This window comes from Nerophis ophidion, linkage group LG04, assembly GCF_033978795.1.
Source record: "Nerophis ophidion isolate RoL-2023_Sa linkage group LG04, RoL_Noph_v1.0, whole genome shotgun sequence".
NCBI lineage: Eukaryota > Metazoa > Chordata > Actinopteri > Syngnathiformes > Syngnathidae > Nerophis > Nerophis ophidion.
In genome coordinates this window covers 48621244-48647002 of record NC_084614.1, presented here as the reverse complement: position 1 = coordinate 48647002, position 25759 = coordinate 48621244, and the positions used below count along the sequence as shown (strand labels likewise).

Here is a 25759-nt window from a genome sequence, read left to right as displayed (position 1 = left end):
GTTGTAAAATGTTGGACGGTTGTTGTCACGATATGCAGGCAAACGACAACTTTAAAACATACCGGCTTAGCTACGGCACCTGGCAACCATCTTGGTGTAGACGATCACAGTCTCTCCCTCACAAATGTTGGCGCGTGCGCACCAGCAGCAGACGGTATGGAAAAAAAAGAAGAAAAAAAAAGTCTCCCTCACTGTGTCTGCGCACGGTAGCCCTCTTTGAAATGGTTTTCAGCACAGCGGTTCTTTGAAGGCTGATAAAATCAAAACATAGCAGTAATTAAAACTCTTTCACCAACTTTTAATCAGAAGGGTTCAATCTCTCTCCTGTGGTAGTTTTAAACCGAGATGACAAACTCGCTCAGAGGAGATAATGTTTGATATAAGGTGATCGGTTTTTACAAAACTTTTGTTTTGAAGGGGGAATTGCAAACCTCCTGTATATTTTTGATGGGGGTTGTCAGTATATAAAATGTAGGTCTAAGTGAGACCTACATAGAGTTTCATGTCTCTCCGACATTGCTACTGGAAGTTACAGGCAGTTTTGTCTGTTTTCTTCCTAGGAGCAGTTTTGTCTGTGTTTTATTCCTAGGGGGCGCTAGAGTGCAATTTTGAGTTTTGGGGTTAGGTTTTCGGATTAGATCGCAATTTTCGCCAGTCCTGATGTGTGTGTTCAGTTTGGTGAGTTTTGAAGCATGTTAAAAGGGTCAAATTACAGCTCAAAGACGCAAAAGTGAGTGTTTTGAAGGGGGAATTGCAAACTTCCTGTTGATTTTTGCTGAACAATGTTAGTGTATGAAATCTAGGTTTAAGTGAGACCTACATAGAGGTGTTTGTTTCATGTCGCTACGACATTCCTACTGGAAGTTACAGGCAGTTTTGTCTGTGTTTTCTTCCTAGGGGGCGCTAAATCACCATTTTTTGTTTTGGGGTTAGGTTTTTTTTATTAAATCGCAATGTTAAGGGGGTCAAATTACAGCTCTAAACTGCGGAATAATAATAAAGAAAGAAAGAATAAAACGCTAGAAATTCAATAGGGTCCTCTGTCCCAAAGGGACATTCGGTCCCTAAAACCCCCCAAAACTTTTTATATTTGCATAGGATGTGTATATTATTAAAGTTGTAAAATACAAATCTTTATATATCGAGAAAGTGTGGTCTTAAAGAGGTAGGCATTTTTCAGAGGTGTTAAGAAGGTAACAAATAAAAGAAAGTGTGAGTGTGCATGTGCGTGTGCGCGCGCGTGTGCGCGTGTGCGAGTGTGTGTGTGCGCACGCGTATGTGTACGTGTGTGTGCGTGTGCGTGCGTGTGTGTGTGTGCGCCTTAGTGGCGTGTAGCCCACAAGGAAATCAAGAAGCAAAAAGTTCCCTGTTCTTTATTTTGTTGCGTCAGGCAAGAATCAACTTGCCAACGTCCAAAGTTCAACAACGATTAATCCCGACATCACCAAATGTACACAGTAGAACTTCACCAAACTTACACTGCAGTACATCACTAAATGTACACAGGAGTACTTCACCATTTGTACACTGTAGTACATCACAACATATACTTTGTAGTACATCACCAAATGTACATAGTAGTTGTAGTACATCACCTCAGGTACTCTGTATTACATCACCAAATATACACCGTAGTCGTAATACATCACCAAATGTACACTGTAGTTTTAGTACATCACCAGATGAACAATGCACAAATCATCAGTAATGATTAAGATTTAAATCAAAATAAATCAACAGATAAAATAAACTCTGCTTCTTGTTAATCCTTTTTGTTGAATTTTGTGTAAACGTGTGATGTTCTGTCAAGTAACTTATGAAATAAATAAACCGTTATCAAATGATCAAATATTTTAATGACAAAAATATGTGTTATGATATGTTTTGGGGGTATGGCTCTAAATAATACTCAATTATCACACAACTCAATCACTATTTAGTTTACAAAATTATTTTCTCAAAGTCCAATTGAACAAATGAAATAGAAATTTACATGAGCATGTGTAATTCAAAGGGGAATTTTGGGTTAATGGAACAAAGACAAAAAGTACAGATGTTAACTTTGTGTGTGTATGTGTGTGTGTGTGTGTGTGTGTGTGTGCGCACACACACACACACACACACACAGGGGGGTGATGAGCAAGCACCAATGCTATACACAACATTATTTTACAGTGGACAACAAGGCCCAAAACATCTAATGTTGGATTTAATATAAATAAGTGAGTGCATGAATGGCTGAATGAATGAGTAAATAAATGAATTAATTATTTAATATATCAATAAAGCGAAATTCATCATTTACAGTTCTTTACAGTCGCTAGGACACATTTCCCAATACCTAGTCACTTTTTCAAAAATCTTCACAGAGTTCTCCACACCAACTGTCAGCTCGACACATCTGTTCATTTCACCTTCAAAATGCACCAAAACTAGCAAATCACTTCATATATGTCTCAAATCAACTCATTCTTCCAGAACACTAACAAAGGTTGACAGACAACAAACACACTTTTTCACCCACAAAACAATGAGCTAAAAAAACACTAACAACAGATAGCATTTTACAATGTTTTGTTGTACAAAACAAGGGCATGTCTGTTTATAATCGACAGCAAAATATATGTGACTGGAATGAATCAGACATGGTGCAGAATGCTTCAATATATTTGATGTCTTTTATTATTATTTCCTGCACAGAGTAATTCCAAAATACAAAAGTTTGTATGCCCACCATTCACAGATACAGATACAATAGTAATGCTAATCTACTTAGTCTTCTCCATTTGGCCACAGGTTGTCATCCACATCACATCTTATGTCATCTCGGGCAGTGGTTCTCAGATGGGGGTACGCGTACCCCTGGGGGTACTTGAAGGTATGCCAAGGGGTACATGAGATTTTTTTTTAAATATTCTAAAAATAGCAACAATGCAAAAATCCTTGTATTGAATAATACTTCAACAAAATATGAATGTAAGTTCATAAACTGTGAAAAGAACTGCAACAATGCAATATTCAGTGTTGACAATTAGATTTTTTCATAAATATTGATGTTAAAGATTTCTTTTTTTGTGAAGAAATGCATAGAAGTTGATGAATCCAGATGGATCTCTATTACAATCCCCAAAGAGGACTTCAATGTGTAGAAATCTTTATTTATAATTGAATCACTTGTTTATTTTTTAACCATCCATCCATCCATTTCTTACCGCTTATTCCCTTTTTGGCATCACGGGGGGCGCTGGCGCCTATCTCAGCTCCAGTTTTTAGTTATTTTTATATCTCCATTTCCAAACTATTTCCAAATAGTTCAAGAAAGACCACTACAAATGAGCAATATTTTGCACTGCTATAAAATTTAATAAATCAGAAACTGATGACATAGTGCTGTATTTTACTGCTTTATCTCCTTTTTTCAACCAAAAATGTTTTGCTCTGGTTAGGGGGACTTGAATTTAAAAAATGTTCACAGGGGATACATCAATGAAATAAGTTTGAGAACCACTGATTTAGGGCGATACACCTCGGAAAGAATCTTCTGATCAATCCCTGGCAATCTTTTGCTGATATGTCCAGGCATCCAGCATTCATTGGATGGTGGAATTGTCCAATTTTTTTTATAGCTTTTAATTTGACGATTTGGGCTTCACGGTGGCAGAGGGGTTAGTGCGTCTGCCTCACAATTCGAAGGTCCTGAGTAGTCTGGGGTTCAATCCCGGGCTCGGGATCTTTTTGTGTGGAGTTTGCATGTCCTCCCCATGAATGCATGGGTTCCCTCCGGGTACTCCGGCTTCCTCCCACTTCCAAAAACACGCACCTGGGATAGGTTGATTGGCAAACTTAAATTGGCCCTAATGTGTGAATGTGAGTGTGAATGTTGTCTGTCTATATGTGTTGCCCCTTGGATGAGGTGGCGACTTGTCCAGGGTGTACCCACCTTCCGCCCGATTGTAGCTGAGATAGGCACCAGCGCCCCCCGTGACACCAAAGGGAATAAGCAGTAGAACATGGATGGATGGATGTATTTTACGATTTGAAATATATTTCATTAAAATATTACTGTAGAATTGTAGCAAATTGCTGTCTTATTCAATTTTGTATTGTTTGTATTACTTAAATTGAACAGTTCTGAAAACAGTATGTAAGAATGTGCAAAGTGGCCTGTAAGTATACATAGTTTTGGCGGTTGTTGTGTCGAAGTGAGAAAAGAATTAATGTAATTTGAAAAATGTAGTCATTGAATGGGTTTTGTGCCAAATCAATGATAAGTTTAGCCCATTTATACTTCTGTTGTGCTCACTGTGTGAAGAGTTTTGAAAAAGTGATCTAAGTATTGATAAATGTGTCCTAGCGACTGTAAAAAAATAACGCTTTGAAGATGAAAAAAAGTTACATTTTTGTTTCAATCATAATGAACTAAGTGGACGTGGCACATACAGTAAATATACTGTGCATGCGTATGAATATGCAATAGAGCAGCCTATTCTGCTAATAATTATTCTAATATCATTTGGATTGCAATGTGTTATAAATTGTAATGAATTACAACCCATGAAATAATAATTACAGAGTTTCATAGTTTTTTATTAGAGTGGAGTTTGCCACTTTGGTCCTAATGTCTACTTTAATAATTATCATTCACTTGTGCTTTACTGTAAAATGTAACTGTACAGTAATCAAAAAGAAATAACTTCATGTGATCCTATTTATTTATTTCTAACTTGAGTAGTTTTGTTTTCTGTAAAAGGAAATTTGTGAAGTCTGACATATAGAAGAACTAATGTCATCAAATCTTTACTATCTAATGATGATGAATATTACTACAAATGCAGTACGTGTGTGTGTGTGTGTGTGTGTGTGTGTTTAAGGTTTTTTAAATATGTATAAGGGTTCCCCATTAGTTGCTTCAGAAGACAATTAAACAAAAGCAAAACTAAAAGTCTACAAAACATACAAGAGCATACGGGATTAAAAAAAATATTTCTTGTCCAGAACATATAATCTAATAAAGTAAAACTACTACTACTACTACTACTACTACTACTATTACTGCTACTACTACTACTATTACCACAATGAATACTCCATATCAGTTCTAACTGCGATCTGATAGTTCAGGATCTTTGAAAATGTATTCACTCACAAACAATACCTAAATCTAAAATATGTACAACAAATACTACTAAAACTACTACTCCATATTAGTGCTGACTGTGATTGGATAGAAAACTTTCAACTCAAAAATACCTACTTAAAAGTCTTCTACTACAACTACTACTACTAATAATAATAATGCTACTAATAATTTTCCCTGGCAATTCTGACTGTGAATGGATAGTTGAGGATCGTTGACATCAGAAAACGTCTGACTCCCAATATCTTCTTTTAATATATCTGTTGGGTCCAAATTTACGCTGAAAGGTTTTGAAAACATGTACTTTATTTTACTACTACTATTAATAGTGATACTACAACTACTGAAATATTTTAAAAACATGAACCTTTGTAATAATAATAGTTGCTTATATGTATTTTTTTTATTTAAATAATGATAATAATATTGCAACTCCTGAAATATTTAAAAAGAAAAAAAGTTTTTCCGGAGAGACAGGCGGCGACTTGCAGGAAAAAAAACAGTACTATGAAATGTCTTTCGGGCAGCACAAGAAGGTAAAGCATAACCATGCACACACTTGTGCGCTGGCAATGAAAAACATCCAACATGGCAACACACTGAATACAAACAGTAAACAATGCACCGTCTGAGACACAGCGTCGGCATACGAGGCACTTGCCAAAAGGTGCGTGTCTTAATCCCCCAGCAGAGGCAGGTGTGTCAATCAGCGCGCAACACTAGCTTTGTAATGCAGGGGAAGCTCACTGGAAGTGGAAAGTACAAAGGAAGGAAGGAGCACTAGAACAGAAGTAAACACTAAACACTGGAAAATAATCGCAAAATCCCCAAAAACTGTCCCGCTGACCATTGACTACTACATCTACTACTAATAATTATAAAAAATTTTAAAACCATGTACTTTTGTACCCTTTTAGGATAGGATTTACTTTTACTTGTATGTGGTTGCAGTGCATATTCAAAAAGTTAACAAAAAAGTATGAAAAGTAGAGCAAGCGTTTCAAAAGTGCCAATCGTTGTGCGATTCCAAAGGGGTTTAAACCAAAAAGTAAAGCAAATACATAAAAAAAACAACCAAAAAACATAGGAGTACAGAGATTCTGCAACCTGCAACCATTTTTGAATACAGCAACAAAAGTAAAAGGCAATGAAAAACTAAAAATGAGTAATACAAATGTTTCACATACTCTAGTACTGCTACTAATAATTCTACTACATAAATATTTTTAAAACATTAAGTTTTGTACTTTTTTTCACTATACTACAATCACTCAAAAAAAATGGGATAGAAGCTCACAGGTTTTTATGGGAAAAGGCACCCACAATGTATAATGGAACCTCGATTTACAAACTTAACATGGTTCTTATATCAAAAAGTTTGTATAGTTAAACATAGTTACCCATTAGACACAATGTATAATAATTAGTTTTAGTCTTGACTATTACTTACTATTTTAGTAAAATAATGCAAAATTTAAAGATAATGTTATATATATATGTATGTATATATATATATATATATATACATATATATATATATATATATATATATATATATATATATATATATATATATATATATATATATATATATATATATATATATATATATATATATATATATATATATATATATATATACATATATATATATATATGTATATATATATATATATATACATATATACATACACACACATATATATATATATATACAGTATTTTTATATATATATATATATATATACATACAGTATAAATATATATAAATATATATACAGTATATATACACATGTATATATATACATACAGTATATATACACATATATATATGTATATATATATATATATATATATATATATAAAGCAAACATAACTAGGTAACCATGGGGTATTGGATCAACAATCTCTTCATTATCAAAATAAAACAACCTACTCACACGGAAGAAGTGTGTGTAGGTTTCCTGTCCTCTTTAAGTCTAAGTCCACAACGAATCCCTTCTTTTTTCTAGGCTGGTTCATTGGCCTTTTTAAACCTGTATTGAGTAAGCAAAATCGACAAAACTTGGTGAGTAGCGAGAAAAGGAACACACACTGAAGCACTGAAAAGTGGCGAAAGAATAATGGACTGCGTAAACAGGATGTGATGTATAGGGGGCTGCGCCTCTCCAAAATGGTCACGCCCCGTATGTACTATACTGCAAAGGAAGTGACGTCTTCAAAATGTGCGCCATAAGGCTTCCAGCGCACACAAAATAAATGAATAATGAGTTCCTACATTTGCCGCCATCTAAAGGTTTGTAAACCGAAAAGTACTACCTTCAGATGTAATTATAGAAAGTAGAAAAAAAAGCTTGCATAAAATGTTAGTATGCCAATGTTTACATGCTTGATTGAGACTTTTATTAGTAGGTTGCACAGTAGAGTACATATTCCGTACAATTGACCACTAATTGGTAACAACCAAATAAGTTTTTCAACTTCTTTAAGTCGGGGTCCACGTTAATCAATTCATGGTACAAATATACTGTATACTATCAACATAATACAGTCATCACACACGTTAATCATCACAGTATATACATTGAATTATTTACATTATTTACAATCCGGGGGGAGGGATGTGGAAGGGGTTGGGGTGCGGGTGTTAGGTTTGGTTGATATCAGCACTTCAGTCATCAACAATTATATCATCTGAGAAATGGACAATGTAACAGTTTAGGTCTGACTTTGTAGGATATGTACAGCGAGCAGAGAACATAGTGAGCTCAGAAAGCATAAGAACAAGTACCGTATATTACCAAATAGTAGCCCGGGCATTTATTTCACAAAATCATTTTTGGAGACGGGCGTTTAAAAGAAGCAGGCGGTTATTTGCACAAGGCTTTTATTTATTTTTGCACCAGCCTGCACCAGGCCATTATTTGGTTACAATGGTTACTATCCAGTATTTTTTTTTCGTATAGAAAACTTTAAATGTAAAAGCTATTGTAAACACACAAACAAAAAAACAAGACTATCAAAAGACAAGAGATCAACAAGGCCTCAACATGGCAGTAGTGGAGCAATTGTCAAATAGAATACCAATACTGAAAATAAATACAGTTTTTAAATAAAGCAGCCTACCGAGAAAAATAACAATTATGGTACCAAGTACTCAAGTATAAAACCCACCATCAAAACAGAACAATAATAGTGTCACTTAAATAAAATAACGGCTAGAGTATTCCAAGTTTTAAATAAAGCAGCATACAGGAAAAATAACATTATGGTACCAAGTACTCTATAAAACCATCAAAACAATAATACTGCAGCAAACACAACCCCAAATACAACTCAAACCCACTCATCATCCTCCTCCTCTTCAATCACAAGTTCATTGAGGAACTGCTGTTCCTCATCACTTGCCTCCTCTTCCAAAACCACAGCAGCACCCTGCTGCCTAGCCCTCAAAAGCATCTCGCTGCCTAGCCCTCAAAAGCATCTCTCTGCCTGCCTGACATTGCTGTCCCTCCTTGAGGCAGTAAATGAGCTGGTCCTCACTCCCATCAGCTGCCACCGTTAGCCGACACACCTTGTAGGATACAAGAAAGCAACAATCAGCTATGGCTACTGTTTGCAACACACGCACACTCAAACACATACACACAGCCAGCCAGCCTACCCTGAATGAGTTGATCAGAGCATCCCGATCCAGAGCATCCCAGGCTTCCAGGACCCAGTCAACCAGGAGGTGGCGGGAAGGGGCTCTCAGATTCCCTGACTTGGTGTAGGTCTTGTCTTTATCACCAGCCATCCAGTTATCATAGTAGTCACGGTGCTGCGCTTTGAAAGGGCCATTCCACACAACATCGGGGGCCTGCAGGTACTTTGTGCACCCTCCAGATATAACAGTCATTGTAAGGTTGTAACCCCTTTTGAGCTCTGCCTTCGTGGCCTCGCTGATATGGCATCGGTACGAGTCCCATGCAAGTAGCCTCGGTCTGAAGTGAAATTTCCCCACTGCCCTCTGGAGCCAATCCTTTGTCAGGTCATCATTAAACCAGCCATTCTTGCAGGAAGCTATGATCACCCTGGGGATGCTCTGCATAGCCTTTACATCACGGACAGCACCTTTAAACACAATGTAAGGCTTCAGCTTTGTCCCGTCTGCTTTGGCTGCAAGAGCCACCGTGACGCGGGCCTTCTCGTGGCTGGTGGTTTTGAGGCAGATAGAGCGGGTGACCCTCTCATTTACCGTACTAAAACCAACCATGTCAAACCAGACGGATGTTTCATCCATGGCGATGATATTCTTGGGCTGGATTTTCTTGGCCTCTATCTGTTTAGTAGTGAAAACGAGGAAGTTGACAATCTTCTCGACGGGAGCGTCCTTCTGTGCAACAGTTGTTCTCCTCCTGAGGGTAAAGTTTTTCCGATGCAGGAATCGATTAAGCCAGCCACTCTTTGCACCAAACACCACCACGGTGTCTCTCGTATAACTTTGGGTTGCATACAACTCCTTGGCCTTAATGCGGATCATTTTGCGGGAGACACGGTGGTTTAGTCCACAAAGGTGATGTATCAACTGACACAAATTAGCATCAAGCTCGTCGCTCACTTTCTTCCTACCTCCGCCAGATAAGCGAGCCCGTTTTCCATCGATTGTCGACTGAGATAACAGTTCTCCCTTTTTTTGTTTCCATTCGCGTACACGCTTCGGGTCAACGTTAAACTGCCTGGCCGCTGCCAAACCAGAATTCTCCGCCACAAACTTCACAACCGTTAGTTTGAACTTTAAGTCAAACTTTCTGTTCTTCTTGCCCCTTAAAGTATTCCCGTCCATCAGTTGTGGTGTACCGCTATACATGAGCTATTATTAATTCACAAAATGGGCTCGGACCCCGGGCGGTTATTTGGACATGGGCGGTTATTTGCCCAAGGGCGTTTACTTGATAATATACGGTATATACATTTGATTATTTACATTTTATTATTTACAATCTGGGGAGTTGGGATTATGCATACATAAAAGAAGCAAGCAGAAAACATTGGCATGCTAATCTTCTCAGAAGTATGCTAACAGTTCACACGTTAACTTTGTTCACATTTGCTCAAAAGCTTCGAGTAGCAAAGTCCATGATTGATTAGGTTTAAACGTACAAAATGAATTTAACAGCTTGCATAAAACTTTAGCATTCTAACGTTAGTATGATAGCACGTAACTGGGTTAAAAGAAGTAACAAAATGTACTATTTGTTGGTGTAAACATAGAAAATAGCACAAAAAAAAGCTAGCAAAAAAAAAAAACATGTTTGGATTTGGATACCATGTTTGTAAATACAGGTTGCACACACATTTGACAGCACAACAAACACGCATTGGGCAACACAAGAGCAACTTCCTGTAAGCAAGCACAGGGGTTTCTGACCATCTCAAGTCAAAATATACATTTTTTTAATATAAAATTTTAAATGTACATTTACTTAAGACCAACCATAACTCAGCTGCTGGTAGAAGTAGGTAACTTTTTTAGTCATGTGGTTAAATCCTGTTTCTGAAGTGAATAAATAGTGCTGCTAAGCCTCTACCTCGGGCAACCCCCTAGTTAAAATGAGTTTAAGACCCCTTGTGGTGATGAATAAAGGATTTAGCGTATTTTTCGGATTTTTCATAGTTTGGCCGGGGGTGCGACATATACTCCAGAGTGTGTGAAATTATTAACACATTACTGTAAAATATCAAATAATATTATTTATCTCATTCGCGGAAGAGACAAAGAAAATGTCAGCAATCGTCACACACACGTCAGCAATCGTCACATACACGGCAACCAATAAGAATTCGGCGGGGGAGGGTCATGGCAGAAGTGCATTGTGGGTCATGGAATGCTAACTACTATATGCTACTGCAGTAGCTATTAAAATGGATCATTTCATCGTTAGCGGTAACTTATAAAAACTGAGAAGGGCTGAACAAAAATGGCACCGAAAAGGAAATCATTTACTGCAGATTACAAGCTGGACGTAGTGAAATATGCAGCAGAAAACGACGAGAGGAAGCGACGCATACATTTGGAGTTGGCAGAGTTGTTTAGAAGCGACACAGAGGAAGAAGATTGCATCGGATTTATCGAATAGGAGTGACAGACTTTTTGGTTATTGTATAGCATGTTCTTTATGTTATAGTTATTTGAATGACTCATATCATAATATCTTACGTTAACATACCAGGCACGTTCTCAGTTGGTTATTTATGCGTCATATAACATACATTTATTCAGCCTGTTGTCCACTATTTCTTATTTATTTTAAATTGCCTTTCAAATGTCTATTCTTGGTGGTGGATTTTATCAAATAAATTTCCCCCAAAAATGCGACTTATACTGCAGTGCGACGTATATATGTTTTTTTCCTTCTTCGTTATGCATTTTCGGCCGGTGCGACGTATACTCCGGAGCGATTTATAATCCGAAAAATACGGTACAATGTAAACTAAAGTAAAACACTGTACATCAAAAATCATATGAATTTTGGGCCAGTATTTACTTACTGGGATTCAGATGATCTCCTTTTCAGCATGTTTGCTTTAAAACGACCTTTTCAAAACCCCAAATGTCCGATGAAACATGACTTTAGTGTAGAAGTTTGTCATATAAAGTTTGCATCGTAATCACAGGAATTAACTTTTAATTTAAGAAACTGTTGACATATTAACTTTGATCGTTCCAGACTTTCGCTAGTCAAAAAAATAAGATGCCTGGCCCGTATTTGGTGTTCAAATAGTCTTATAGTGAAGTCAGACATAGTTACATTTAAAATGACTGCTGTCAATCATCCGTCTTCTACACGTCTTGTGTATTGTGAGGGACCAATCCTTCAGACCGGGGCGACACTCTCTGAGAACTGGCCATTGAAATGCAGAAGGGAGCAGCTGAGGTCTGAAAAGGTAATCCAAGTGTCAGCCTTGATGCTCAGCCATGGATGGGAATCTTATGTTTCTCCATCAGAATGCTATCATTTCCATGTGAGCATCTTTAAGATGGGGCTCGATTAGCAGCACAATGCCAATGCAGATGCGGGTCCTGCCTCCCATAGAACATCTCAGCAGGAAGTTCTTCTCACAGGCAAGCCAGGAGTGGTCACCAAGTCTCTTTATCCTGACTTTCATCTGAGTTTAAGCTGACCGTTAAAACAAAATGCTGTTAAAAAAAAGTCAATCAGCAACTTTAATTGGAATTTTGAAGTTGGAAGAAATGTGAAGTTCCTTGTAAGTACTGCAGGTCGTAGTATTACTGGAGGAAAGTATTTTAGAAGTAGTTTCCACCACAACGTGACCTTCAACAGGAAGCAGGTTTGTGTGGTTTCATGGTAATTTTTTGTTTGTCCTGCGAGTGTTCTACAACACACAACAGTCTTCACGTTTTGGGGGGGATTCAGTTTTAAGAAATATTGTAAGTGTTTGTTAAATACTGAAAAAATAAACAAAAATGAAATTGAAGCACAAAGTTAATGAAAGTAAATTTAAGTCACCCAAATTTCTGTAGCAAATTTTCCCTGCATGTTTTTGACAATGTAATCTATATCATATATTGATTCATTCACATTATATGTGCTTGGATGTAAAATGTCTAATCAAAACGCATGTTTATTTCTTGTGTAGAGGAAGCAGGATCAATATATCAACTCTTCATTGATCAAGCGACACAATTGTCGTTCCTCTCTTGAAGCTCAGACCTACTTCCTGTACCTGTCTACAGCGCTAAGCCTTCTGGGTGACGTCGTATGTAAACTTCGACTTCCTAGTTTACATGTATTCATGTATTCATTAAACCTTTATTTATCCAGGGTAATACAATTTCAAAAAATAGTTTCAATTGCAATGCTGAGAGCATTACATGTCAAAGATGTCCAAGTGTAATGATAGTCTCTCATTGTCTTTCATTTATCAGCAAAAATCAGCGCTATTGATCGCTCTCAATAGTTCATAAATACTCTGTACATGCGTACATGGGTGAATGTGTTGGAATATGAACGAATGTTTAAGATGGACAGACACTTTTCAAGTGCAAAACAAACACAACGCAACTTCTTAAATTTCATCTTTTTCATCATGACAAACCGGTCAACAAACCCCTATATATCCTATACCGTCAAAAATTTCTCGATTGCGCATAGGGGGCTACTTATATTTGGGAACATTTCGTGTTACCATGGCGACGCTATTCCAGAAAAAGACCCGCTGTGGACCCATTGAATTGCACCCCACCATAATAACGGAGGATTTTATGGAGACAAATGCAAAAAATTGCGAGATTACCTCCTCTTGTAGCGCAGCCATATTTTCATGTAGCTCGGTGCTTAATGTCTCAATTTGTTCACACATGTGTCTACTTTTATCCTGGCTAAAAAGAGTTTAGGTCCAAAGTTTGGTTTTGGCTTGATGGCCATTGGAAGGAGGCAAGCGCCATTAAAGCGGATGGCCTACATCAGGCCTGGGCAATTACTTTGACTCTGGGGGGCCAAATTTAGAGAAAATAATATGTCTGGGGGCTGGTATACCTGATTTTTAGGAACAATAATACAAAACCTCACAATAATGTCTCAATGAATGCTAAAAACGTTATGACAGACCGCCTTGAAAAAACGGAATGGAATTTAGAATATTTTTACTGAATGAGACACCCAAAATGTACAGGTAAATAAAGAATTTGGGATTTACAATATTAACTTTGACCGATAAAACACTGAATATTGACAACATATGACGGTCCCACCCACCTCAATCGACATAAATCACAATGAGGCGAAATGCAACAAAAATGCAACAAACACAGCGAAATATGAACGCCAAGGGTAAAATAAAAACCCACCTACAATCTATTACATCTGATTTATCACCAAGCTTTAGAACTTTGTTGTAACAATCTCCTTTCGCGTCTTTCGCAATTCAAGCTGGTCGCTCTAGAAACACTTTGTGGAAACGCTCCCCACCCACAGTGCTTGGTGCCTCGTCTGAGGTGCTGTGACTTAGATTACCATAGTAACCAGTATACCATGCAAAAGCGCAGATTCTAACCATTGAAATACTTTGCATAGTTCAAGACTTACGGTAATTTGAAAACTGCACTACACATCATAATGGCAGCTACAGTTTCCATCTTAAAGATATAAACAATTTATGGGGGAATGTCCGGCGGGCCTGATTGAAAAACTTAACGGTCTGCATTCGGCACCCAGGTCTTAATTTACCCAGATCTGGCCTACTTTTTTTTTTTTCACACAATTTTTTGTTTGTGAACAACCTGTCCTCACGGCCACATCTTTCATCCCAGTTTTATGTGTTTCGGTGAAAATGTAGACACACATGTCTTCTCTCATAAAAAGTCCCTTTTATGGAAGTCGTGTGTCCCATTTTGCTTCTGTTGGCCCTCAAAGCCAAAAAAGTCAGCAGAATCTATCATTGACTCCAATGTTAAATGTGGGCTCTGAAAACCTCAAAAACACAAAAATTCACATTTTCTAACTCCCTTAACCTCTTCTATTTTTCCACTTTCTGGACTTCTAAGAACACTAGAACAGTCCCCAAAGCTTGAGGCGCTCACGGTGTGTTCGAAAAGTCCATATCTCGAAACGTTTGACTACAATCAGACTTTGTTCAGCATGAAGTTTTCCAACACACCATACAGAAAATGATGTGTCCTTGGACAATGGTCACAGGTGCATCTATTTACAAAAAGCCCTTCTCTCAGTTGTCTGAGTTTGGTATCCTTACAGTGCCGTATTGAAAAGTTCAATGGGCACACAACATAAACAGACAACATGGCCATTCTTACATCTTCTACTGCTAATCCCAGGTTGGGTCGTGGGTGAAGCAGCCAAAGCAGCGAAGCTCCATTATAAAAAATATTTTTTTTCATTATGCACTGTTGTCGAACAATTTCTCTAATTCTTAGAGCAGGGGTTTGCAACCTTTTTTTTCAGTGATGTACCCCTGGTGAACATTTTTTTAATTCAAGTACCCCCTAATCAGAGCAAAGCATTTTTGGTTGAGAAAAAGTGATAAAGAAGTAAAATACAGCACTATGTCATCAGTTTCTGATTTATTAAATTGTATAACAGTGCAAAATATTGCTCATTTGTAGTGGTCTTCCTTGAACTATTTGGAAAAAAATATATAAAAATAACTAAAAACTTGTTGAAAAATAAACAAGTGATTCCATTATAAATAAAGATTTCTCTACACATAGAAGTAATCGTCAAGTTAAAGGGCCCTCTTTGGAGGTTGTAATAGAGGTCCTTCTGGATTCATGAACTTAATTCTTAACATTTCTTCACAAAAAAAGATCAATATTTATGGAACATGTCCACAAAAAAATTAGCTGCCAACACTGAATATTGCGTTGTTGCATTTCTTTTCACAGTTAAAGTCAAAGTTAAAGTTAAAGTACCAATGATTGTCACACACACACTAGGTGTGGTGAAATATGTCCTCTGCATTTGACCCATCCCTTTGATCACCCCCTGGGAAGTGAGGGGAGCAGTGGGTAGCAGTGGGCAGCAGCGGTGCCGCGCCCGTGAATCATTTAAGGTGATTTAACCCCCAATTCCAACCCCTTGATACTGAGTGCCAAGCAGGGAGGCAATGGGTCCCATTCTTCTATAGTCTTTGGTATGACTCGGCCGGGGTTTGAATTCACAACCTACCGATCTCAGGGCGGACACTCTAACCACTAGGCCACTGAGTAGGTTTATGAACTTACATTCATATTTTGTTGAAGTATTATTCAATAAATATATTTATAAAGGATTTTTGAATTGTTGCTATTTTTAGAATATTTTTAAAATAAATTTCACGTACCCCTTGGCATACCTTCAAGTACCCCCAGGGGTACGTGTACCCCCATTTGAGAACCACTGCCTTAGAGTCATATAACTTGGTGTGTGACACATGCTTGGTGCCATCTTTGAAGTATGCCAACGTATCATAAAAAAAGAGATAAAGAAGTAAAATACAGCACTATGTCATCAATTTCTGATTTATTAAATTGTATAACAGTGCAAAATATTGCTCATTTGTATTAGTCTTTTTTGAACTATTTGGAAAAAAAGATATAAAAATAACTAAAAACGTGTTGAAAAATACACAAGTGATTCAATTATAAATAAAGATTTCTACACAAAGAAGTAATCATTATCTTAAAGTGCCCTCTTTGGGGGATGTATTAGAAATCCATCTGGATTCATCAACTTAATTCTAAACATTTCTTCACAAATAAAGAAATCTTTAACATCAATATTTATGGAACATGTCCACAAAAAAATTTAGCTGTCAACACTGAATATTGTATCGTTGTATTTATTTTCACAGTTTATGAACTTAAATTCATATTTTGTTGAAGTATTATTCAATAAATATATTTATTAAGGATTTTTGAATTGTTGCTATTTTCAGATTATTTTTGAAAAATCTCACATACCCCCTGGCACACCTTCAAGTACCCCAGGGGTACGCGTATCCCCATTTGAGAACCACTGATTTAGTGGTCAATTGTACGGAATATGTACTGAACTGTGCAATCTACTAATAAAAGTTTCAATCAATCAATCAATCAAAGGCTTCCAGCAACTTCCCGTCAGAGGTCCAGGGCAAAATATAATTTTTCTGGTTATTATTAGTATTAGTTATAATAAACTAAAACAGTGCACTTTGCCATCTGATGTCTACTTTTAAATCTGTGGCATAAAATGAGTAAAACATCAATACAGTTGTTTTGTTTTTGTTGTTGTTGAAACCCTTTGCTTTTGAGGTTAGGTTACAATAAACACTTCAAAAATTCACCAAAAATGTATAGAATCACAAGCTGTTTCAATGTTATTGGAAAAAAATGAGCTGCCAAAAATTCAGACATTTTAGGCCTCAACAATCCCTGGGCTGTGTAAGACGTGAAAATAATGTAGAAATGTATTTCCCTCAAATAAGAAAAGTCATTAATTTGATGCAAGCTGGGAATAGAGTGACTCTTGTGAGGATATGTGCAGTTGCTAAGAGTACGTATGACGACAGTTTAGTACACTCTTTGTCTACGCTGAGACTCTGACAGGGTGAACAATGACGCTCATGTAATCGTAGCTTTGGTGAGCGAAAGATAGACACAAAGAGAGGTCACATGTCTTCATTGCGGGACTTTAACCTTTAAAACCTGACTCTTTTTTGTGTTACTCATGAGTAGACATGCTTGTAGCTCATGAAACTGTGATGAAGCATGTGATCATCAGTAGTCATGTACACTGAAAGACGGCAAGCTGTGACTCAGACGCTATGGAGACCTCCAGAAGTCTTCCCATCCCGCCTCTCGCAGCATGTCACTCTTTACGGAAAATTCTCATCGTCTATTTTCTGCTTACTGATCTTTGCTGATAGGATATTTGAAAACATTCATGCAGCTGATTGTGATGAGACACAGCTTCCAAACTTCCTATTCCTGTTATTTTTTATTAACTTCTCTTGGTGTCGGCAACCTTTTGTTTAAACATTTTCTGTACAACTTTGATCTTGACTTGAACTCATCAAATCACTAAGTGACCAGTAGAAAACGTTTAGAAGTGATTGCCATGAGAGATGGGCATTGTACTCTTTACCTTAAGGCAAGGGTCGGCAACCCAAAATGTTGAAATAGCTATATTGGACCAAAAATACGAAAAAAAAAATCTGTCGGGAGCCGCAAAAAATTAGAAGTCTTATATAATGAAGGCGGCTTCACGGTGGCAGAGGGGTTAGTGCGTCTGCCTCACAATACGAAGGTCCTGCAGTCCTGGGTTCAAATCCAGGCTCGGGATCTTTCTGTGTGGAGTTTGCATGTTCTCCCCGTGAATGCGTGGGTTCCCTCCGGGTACTCCGGCTTCCTCCCACTTCCAAAGACATGCACCTGGGGATAGGTTGATTGGCAACACTAAATTGGCCCTAGTGTGTGAATGTGAGTGTGAATGTTGTCTGTCTATCTGTGTTGGCCCTGCGATGAGGTGGCGACTTGTCCAGGGTGTACCCCGCCTTCCGCCCGATTGTAGCTGAGATAGGCGCCAGCGCCCCCCGCAACCCCGTAAGGGACAAGCGGTAGAAAATGGATGGATGGATATAATGAAGGCAACACATGATGTAAGTGTCTATATTAGCCTACTATCAAAGGCTGCGGAAAAAATTTGTTGACAGAAATGTTGTATTTGATTTTTTATTCTACACATTTTTGCAACATTGAAAATCATTAGTAAAATGGAGGCTTCTGCCAGGTTGAGATTACTTCACAGATAACCCAAGCAGAAACAGTGGGGAGAGAGAGAATGGCAAATAAAGGGAGTTCTACTGGTTGATGAAGAGGGTACGTGAAGCACAATATAGAGTTATTTGGGCTGCAAAACTATCGATCAAGGTGACGCTTTAAAACATGCCTCGCCAAAGGTGACAATGCAATTTTACCACCTGTACTTCAAACTTAGGTAAATATTTAAATAACAAGCATCCAGACCTGGACTCGGGTGTTACCATTTAGTGGTCAATTGTATGGAATATGTACTGTACTGTGCAATCTACTAATAAAAGTTTCAATCATTCAATCAAAAAAACCTGCACAAGGAGGTTAAAGGTAATATAGTTAACCAGCTCCCGTTGTGCACATGTAGCTGCTTTGTTTGATGCCAAATATTACAGCGGTCAAAATCTCCCACGTAGCGCAAACTAATACAAATGTACAAGTAAAATGACTGAATTTTGTAACAAATTGCTACAATTTGTGTTTTATCTCTAGCAATGTGTGTTCTACCTGCTACATGTCTTATCTGTGTGCTTTTAGCCATATTATTTTTTTTGGGTCATTTCTAAATCATAAAGCATTTGATACAATGCTTGTTTCTATTTTCTTCTAACCTAATACTGGATTATAACATACATGTGATTTATACAATAGTACATTGTTCTTTGAGTGCAACAATAAAATCTCAATGTGTTTAATGCCTTTTAATTTGTATTTTAATCTTCCAAAATTGTTCTTTGAGTGCAACAGTGACCCTACACAATGTTGTTTGTCTAATCTTGAACAGGTATGTGCTGAAAACAAAATGCAATTGGGTTTGTGCAATGACAATAAATATAATTCCTTTCCATTCCAATAAAAAAACATATGTTTCATTATCGTAAGATTTTTTTTGTTGAAACAAAGCCAAAAATTAAGTATCAAAAAGTATGGAACGACATTTTCACTGGAGGACAAAGACTAACTAAACATGCTATACACTACACACCATAGGAGGCGACCGCTAAGCTAGAGTTTGTGGCCAATCAACAGATGTAGTCATATTGATATAGATGTCGACAGTAACGATTAGATTAACATTATCTACTATCACAAAATACCTTTGTCTGTTTTTTTTTATTGTTTACAAACATACGAAATAAAGCCAATACAGTAGTACTTTTTGCAAAATTCATGCATCCATCACCCTATCCCCCAATGCAGTGAGGGGGAGAACGTGCAAACTGTACACAGATAGGAGCCCGGGATTCGAACCCGGAACCTTCTCGCTGTGAGGCACGAGCACTAACTACTGTGCCACCAGGCTGCCCATTTAAATCAAAATGTATATAATAATAATAGGTAATAACAAAATAATATAAATAGTATATCTCTTTTTTTGTCTGCTTATTATTGTGATCACAACTGTAATCATTCAATGATGTTGAAAATGTGAAGAATCTGTATCAGCATTGCTATGATCAATACTGACCTGACTTGGTATTGGATCGAAACCCAAATTTGTAGTCCGCCCGAAACTAATGTAAAAGTATCCAAACAATATAAGACTTGTTTCCCAAGCATTGGAAGAAAGAAATTGTGAAGGAAGAAAGAAATCATCAAAAACATGTCAGCGCGTGTAGCTCGCTAACTTGGTGAAGCACTTGGAAGTTAGCTAGTCTGCGCCATACTGAAGCAAAAACAGTCAATAACACCAGTCAATGACTTTAAAATAATATCTAAAGATTTATACATAAAATATGGAGAAGCTGCTGTGTTTGATGCTCAAGATCACGTACCCACGTTGCAACACTGTCGGCATGGACTTTCTCTCTCTCTGGCTAGAGCAACCAGCCAGCTCCACGAAATGACCGAAGCGCCAGCACTAGCTCCCCTACTTTGCACAGCCCAGTACCCGCCAGTACCGGCTCTCCGACTTCCCAAAACCTGGGCCCTGCCAATACTCGCCCCTTGGCTGTTCAAAGCCCAAGCTCTGACTATTCCTGCTCCGCAGAAACTTTAAGGCTTTGGCACCACCTGCTCCTGTTCCTCGCAAACTCTGTGGAGAACCTGCACGGGGGGTGGTTAGCAACAACCCTCCTCCAAGCCTCCATCTGCCCATCACTGGCTCCTGTACCAGCGGCTCCAGTTTCTTCCTCCAGCCAGGTAGAGTATCTGGAATCCATTTGGGGATGCACAGCTCGCCCGGCGCCGGCCTCTTTCCCAGTGGCAACGCCACCAGCTCCGTCACCATCTGGTAGGTCAGCCGCAGACCGCACCTCCAATTCCGCCTCCAGTGAGTCCGCCACTGACGTCACCTCCAGCTGCACCTTCAGTCAGTCCGCCGTAGACGCCATCTTTAGCTTTTCCTTTAGTAACTCCCACCACAGACTGCTCTTTCAGCTCTGCCAGCAGTAGCTCCGCTGCAGATGCCACCTCCAGTTCCGCCTCCAGTGTGTCCATTGCAGACACAATGTTCAACTTCGCCTCCAGTAAGTCCATCGCTGACGGTACCTTCAACTCCTCCACCAGTGGCTCCACCACAAACACCCACTTCAAGTTCCGCCCCTCTTGTGGGTCCCTCGCAGACGCCATCTTCAGCTTCGCCACAAGTGGATCCGCTGCAGATACCACATTCACCTCAGCCTCTGATGGCTCTGCACCAGATGCCACTGCCATAGCCAGCTCCACCTCCTCGTCTGCCACGGAGGTTGCCAATCCAAGGACTTCCCCCTTGCCAACAGCAGCAACGCCTGGGACCTGGGTGTTGGTCTCAATAGCTCACGTTGCCGCAACGGCTGTGGATGCCGGCCTTGCCAACAGCGGCAGCGTCCGCGATCTAGGCTCGGATCCTGGGCTACTCGCCCCTCCATCTCACCAGCTGCAGCAGCGTTCCAGTCGCCGTCGCCACCAGCCCCTTTCCGTCATGACCTGTCAACCACGCCATATCTCGTTTTGGTTTTGTGTTGTATTGTCGGATGTTTGGTGTTTTACTTCATGTCTTGTGTTCTTATTCTATTTTAGACTTCCTGTTTTGTGTGTGTTGCAGCGACTTTATTGCCTGCACCTTAGCATTGTTTCTATCACCTGCTCTTGACTGGCAATCAGTGCACTCACCTGTTCCTGATCGCTGATCAAGAGGGTTTTATGCTCACTTCAGCTGCCTCTTGCTTCTGGAACAATGTTTCATGTTTGCTATTCTTTGGTGTGCTTTCATTGCTTAGTATTTGTTACAGCTCACTGGGCTTTCTGTGCACTTCACTGCTGCACTCCATTTTCTTATTTTTGAACTTTAAATACTCTTCTTAACTGCACATCGTCTACTGTCACAAATTCCGCAACCACGCTAAAACGTAACAGATTTTAATCCATTTCAATGGACGACGATGTTTCACAATACAAGTTTTTGAAGATACGAGCTGCGGCACATAACCAATTAACTTGTATAATGTATAATACATTACTTTTATTTCATACAATAGTGCAAAATAGGACAGGAAAAAAAAACCTACAATCAGCTCACAATCAAAGTCGAAGTGTTACCTTGCCATTTCACTGAGTATACTGATTTCAAAGTAGCATATTCATTTCCCCATTGTGGCACAAATAAAAGTCTATCCTATCCTTAATATTTGAGTACCTGTTCAATTTTCTTGTTTAAATGAAGTAGGTTTTAGACTGTGTGAAGAGTTTTAAGACTCCTTTTTGAACATACTGTAATGAAATAACTGGAAATATGTGATACATTACATTGCATGTACTGTATATTCGAAATAAACTGAACAGAATAAGAAGTGTATATAAGTATGTGTGTTAAAACTGTGTAAAACGTTAAACAAATATCATAAAATAAAATTTTCCCTACTTCGTGGTCTGAAATAACAATTATAATTTTTTTGTCTGTGTGTAACAAAGGTAAAAGAACCTTGGTATGGATATTAATGATTTTTGTATTGATGACCTTTAGTGTAGAAGCTAACATTTCATTCATCAGCTATAGAAGTTTCTACAAAAGTTATGTATGTGCTAAAAAGCCACATTTTGACTGACTGGTCCCTCGCTTTTGTGTGTGAAGCATCTTCCGGCAGAAGAAGTTCAGATGTTTCATGTTCAAACTATGATATGGACGTGATAAAGATCTTCTGCCAGGAGTGTGCTCACGGTTCCCCATGCTTAGGTGATGAGGTCATCAGAAAAAAACGAAAAAAACACTTGAACACACACAGATATGACACTATTTAACATGACTCATCATTTTCATCCAATTGAAATCCTCCTTCAATAATTGGATTATCGACCAATTCTTCATGTCTTGTTCTTGTAAATCAGGTGTCTCGGGTTGTCTTGTCCATCATAAGCATGCTTTTGTGTGTATGTGTGAGTAAATACCATTAGAGGTGGCGGCCTTTAGAAGGAGCCCACAGGTCAAAGGTGAGGTCTGACTCATGGCGTTTGGAATGTATTTTTTTACTGAATAAACACAGGATTGGGAAGCATCGAACAGCAGGTGCCGCAAACAGCAGCAGGAAGTAATCGTTGATTAAAAAATAGGGAGACCGAAAAAATGGCCTGCAATAAAACGTCACAAGGCTTAAGGAAGGGGAGACATGTTATTATTATTATTATCAATGATTACAGGGGGAAAAACATTTATAGAATCATGTGATTGTTGTAATTCTCCAAATAAACTTAATGTATGTCTTTTTCATCTTTAAATGGGAACATTATCACCAGACCTATGTAAGCGTCAATATATACCTTGATGTTGCAGAAAAAAGACCATACATTTTTTTAAACAATTTCCGAACTCTAAATGGGTGAATTTTGGCGAATAAAACGCCTTTCTGTTTATGCCTCTCTGAGCGACGACGTCAGAACGTGACGTCACATCGGTACTCAACGCCATTTTTCCCTACACATCAGACGCATCGAGTCAAATCAGCTCTGTTATTTTCCGTTTTTTTGACTGTTTTCCGATACCTTGGAGACATCATGCCTCGTCGGTGTGTTGTCGGAGGGTGTAACAACAAGATCAGGGACGGATTCAAGTGGATTTACGTAGAATGTGCATCGATTAGCACGGCATGCTAATCGATGCCAACATGCTATTTATGCTAGCTGTGTGTACATATTGCAGCATTATGCCTCATTTGTAGCTATATTTACATCTAGCCTTTCCCTCCTTCCACATTTAATGCCAAACAAACACTTAGCAATCGACGGATTTAAGTTGCTCCAGTGTCAAGAGATGCAAAAGTCCCCCGTTTGGTTTTTACCGGCAATGCTACAACAGAGATGGCACAGAGATGGCAAAAATGTCTGGATATCCTGCGACACTCAAAGCAGATGCATTCCCAACGATAAAATCAACTAAATCACAAAGGTGAGTGTTGTTGATGTTATTGACTTATGTGCTAATCAGACATATTTGGTCGCGGCATGACTGTCAGCAAATCGATGCTAACATGCTATTTAGGCTACCCGTATGTACATTTGAAACTATATTTACATCCAGCATTTCCTTCCACCCACATTTAATGCGAAACAAACACTTACCAATCGACGGATTTAAGTTGCTCCAGTGTCAATGCGAAAGTCCTGATCGGTTGGTCTGCACATTTTACCGGCGATGCTAAGGCAGACATGGCCGAATAGCGTCAATAGCTATTCGCTTAATAGCTTCAGTTTCTTCTTCAATTTCGTTTTCGCTATCTGCCGCCATACTCCAACCATCTGTTTCAATACATGCGTAATCTGTTGAATCGCCTAAACCGCTGAAATTCGAGTCTGAATCCGAGCTAATGTCGCTATATCTTGCTGTGCTATTCGCCATTGTTTGTATTGGAATCGCTATGTGACGTCACAGGAAAATGGACAGTGGCTTAAGCAAATAGCGAAAATCAAGCACTTTAAAGCTTTTTTTAGGGATATTCCGGGACAGGTAAAATTTTGAAAAAAAAAATAAGCCACTGGGAAATTATTTTTATTGGTTTTAATCTTTCTGAAATTGTGATAATGTTCCCCTTTAAAGGTGATAAAATATACGTTTTGGAGGGAAGACCTAAAGAAAAAAACGAGAGAAATGGACTAGTAATTTAGATATTTTTTTTTGGATAATATTTATGTTTGGCACAGAAGCACCTTTTTGTCCATAAGTACTAGAAGAGTGAAAAAAAAGAAATTGCTTAGTTGTGTTTCTTCTTGCTTTTCTTTTTAGCTGTTGCATTATTTCAACCAACATACATTTACAGCACGTTCTTATGACATCTGGGTATATTTGTTCCCTCTAAAAAATTTAATAAAAACTAAGCTACAAATGTGATAAAACACATATTCCACGACTCAAAATACTCATTGTTTCATTCCAGACAACTTGTTTTTAGAAGGTTCCGAAGCTGAAGATGACACATTTTAATAACAGCACTGAAAGTAACAGGAGTGAGATTTTAGATGAAATATAACCTTATGGCATGTACGCTAATGTCATGTGGACACTAAAAACATTACAATGAGCAACAAAAACAAGTATTTGAAAATAATAATAATAATGTATGTAACGGGACTGTGTTGAGATTTAACACCCCCCCCCCCCCCCGTCATAGTTTTGTATATATGATGGAATATACATACAGTGGGGCAAAAAAGTATTTAGTCAGCCACCGATTGTGCAAGTTCTCCCACTTAAAATGATGACAGAGGTCTGTAATTTTCATCATAGGCACATTTCAACTGTGAGAAACAGAATGTGAAAAAGAAATCCAGGAATTCATAATATAGGAATTTTTAAGAATTTATTTCTAAATTATGGTAAAAAATTAATATTAGCTCTCACTAATGGAAGGAGGTTGTGGCTCAAAATCTCACGTTACATGGCCCCATTCATTCTTTCCTTAACACGGATCAATCGTCCTGTCCCCTTAGCAGAAAAACAGCCCCAAAGCATGATGTTTCCACCCCCATGCTTCACAGTAGGAAAGGTGTTCTTGGGATGCATTTCAGTATTCTTCTTCCTCGAAACACGACGACTTGAGTTCATACCAAAAAGTTCTATTTTGGCACATGACATTCTATAAATCCTCTGTTGTATCATCCATGTAACCATTTTGGTTGGAATTTCCCCCAGGGATCAATAAAGTACTTTCTATTCTATTCTATTGTATTCTATTCTGAGAAGAATACTGAGTTGCATCCCAAGAACACCACACCCACTGTGAAGCATGGGGGTGGAAACATCATGCTTTGGGGCTGTTTTTCTGCTAAGGGGACAGGACGATTGATCCATGTTAAGGAAAGAATGAATGGGGCCATGTATCGTGAGATTTTGAGTCAAAACCTCCTTCCATCAGTGAGAGCTTTGAA

General features: G+C 38.3%; 1 protein-coding gene and 1 long non-coding RNA gene across 8 annotated transcripts in view; one reads left to right on the top strand and one right to left on the bottom strand.

Annotated features, from left to right (window-relative positions):
* The window catches only part of LOC133551476 (uncharacterized), a 136769-nt gene that overhangs the window by 90709 nt on the left and 20301 nt on the right, over positions 1-25759 (top strand). The gene's annotated exons all lie outside the window — the stretch shown is intronic.
* The window catches only part of LOC133551479 (uncharacterized), a 60954-nt gene that overhangs the window by 32580 nt on the left and 2615 nt on the right, over positions 1-25759 (bottom strand). The window lies entirely within an intron of this gene.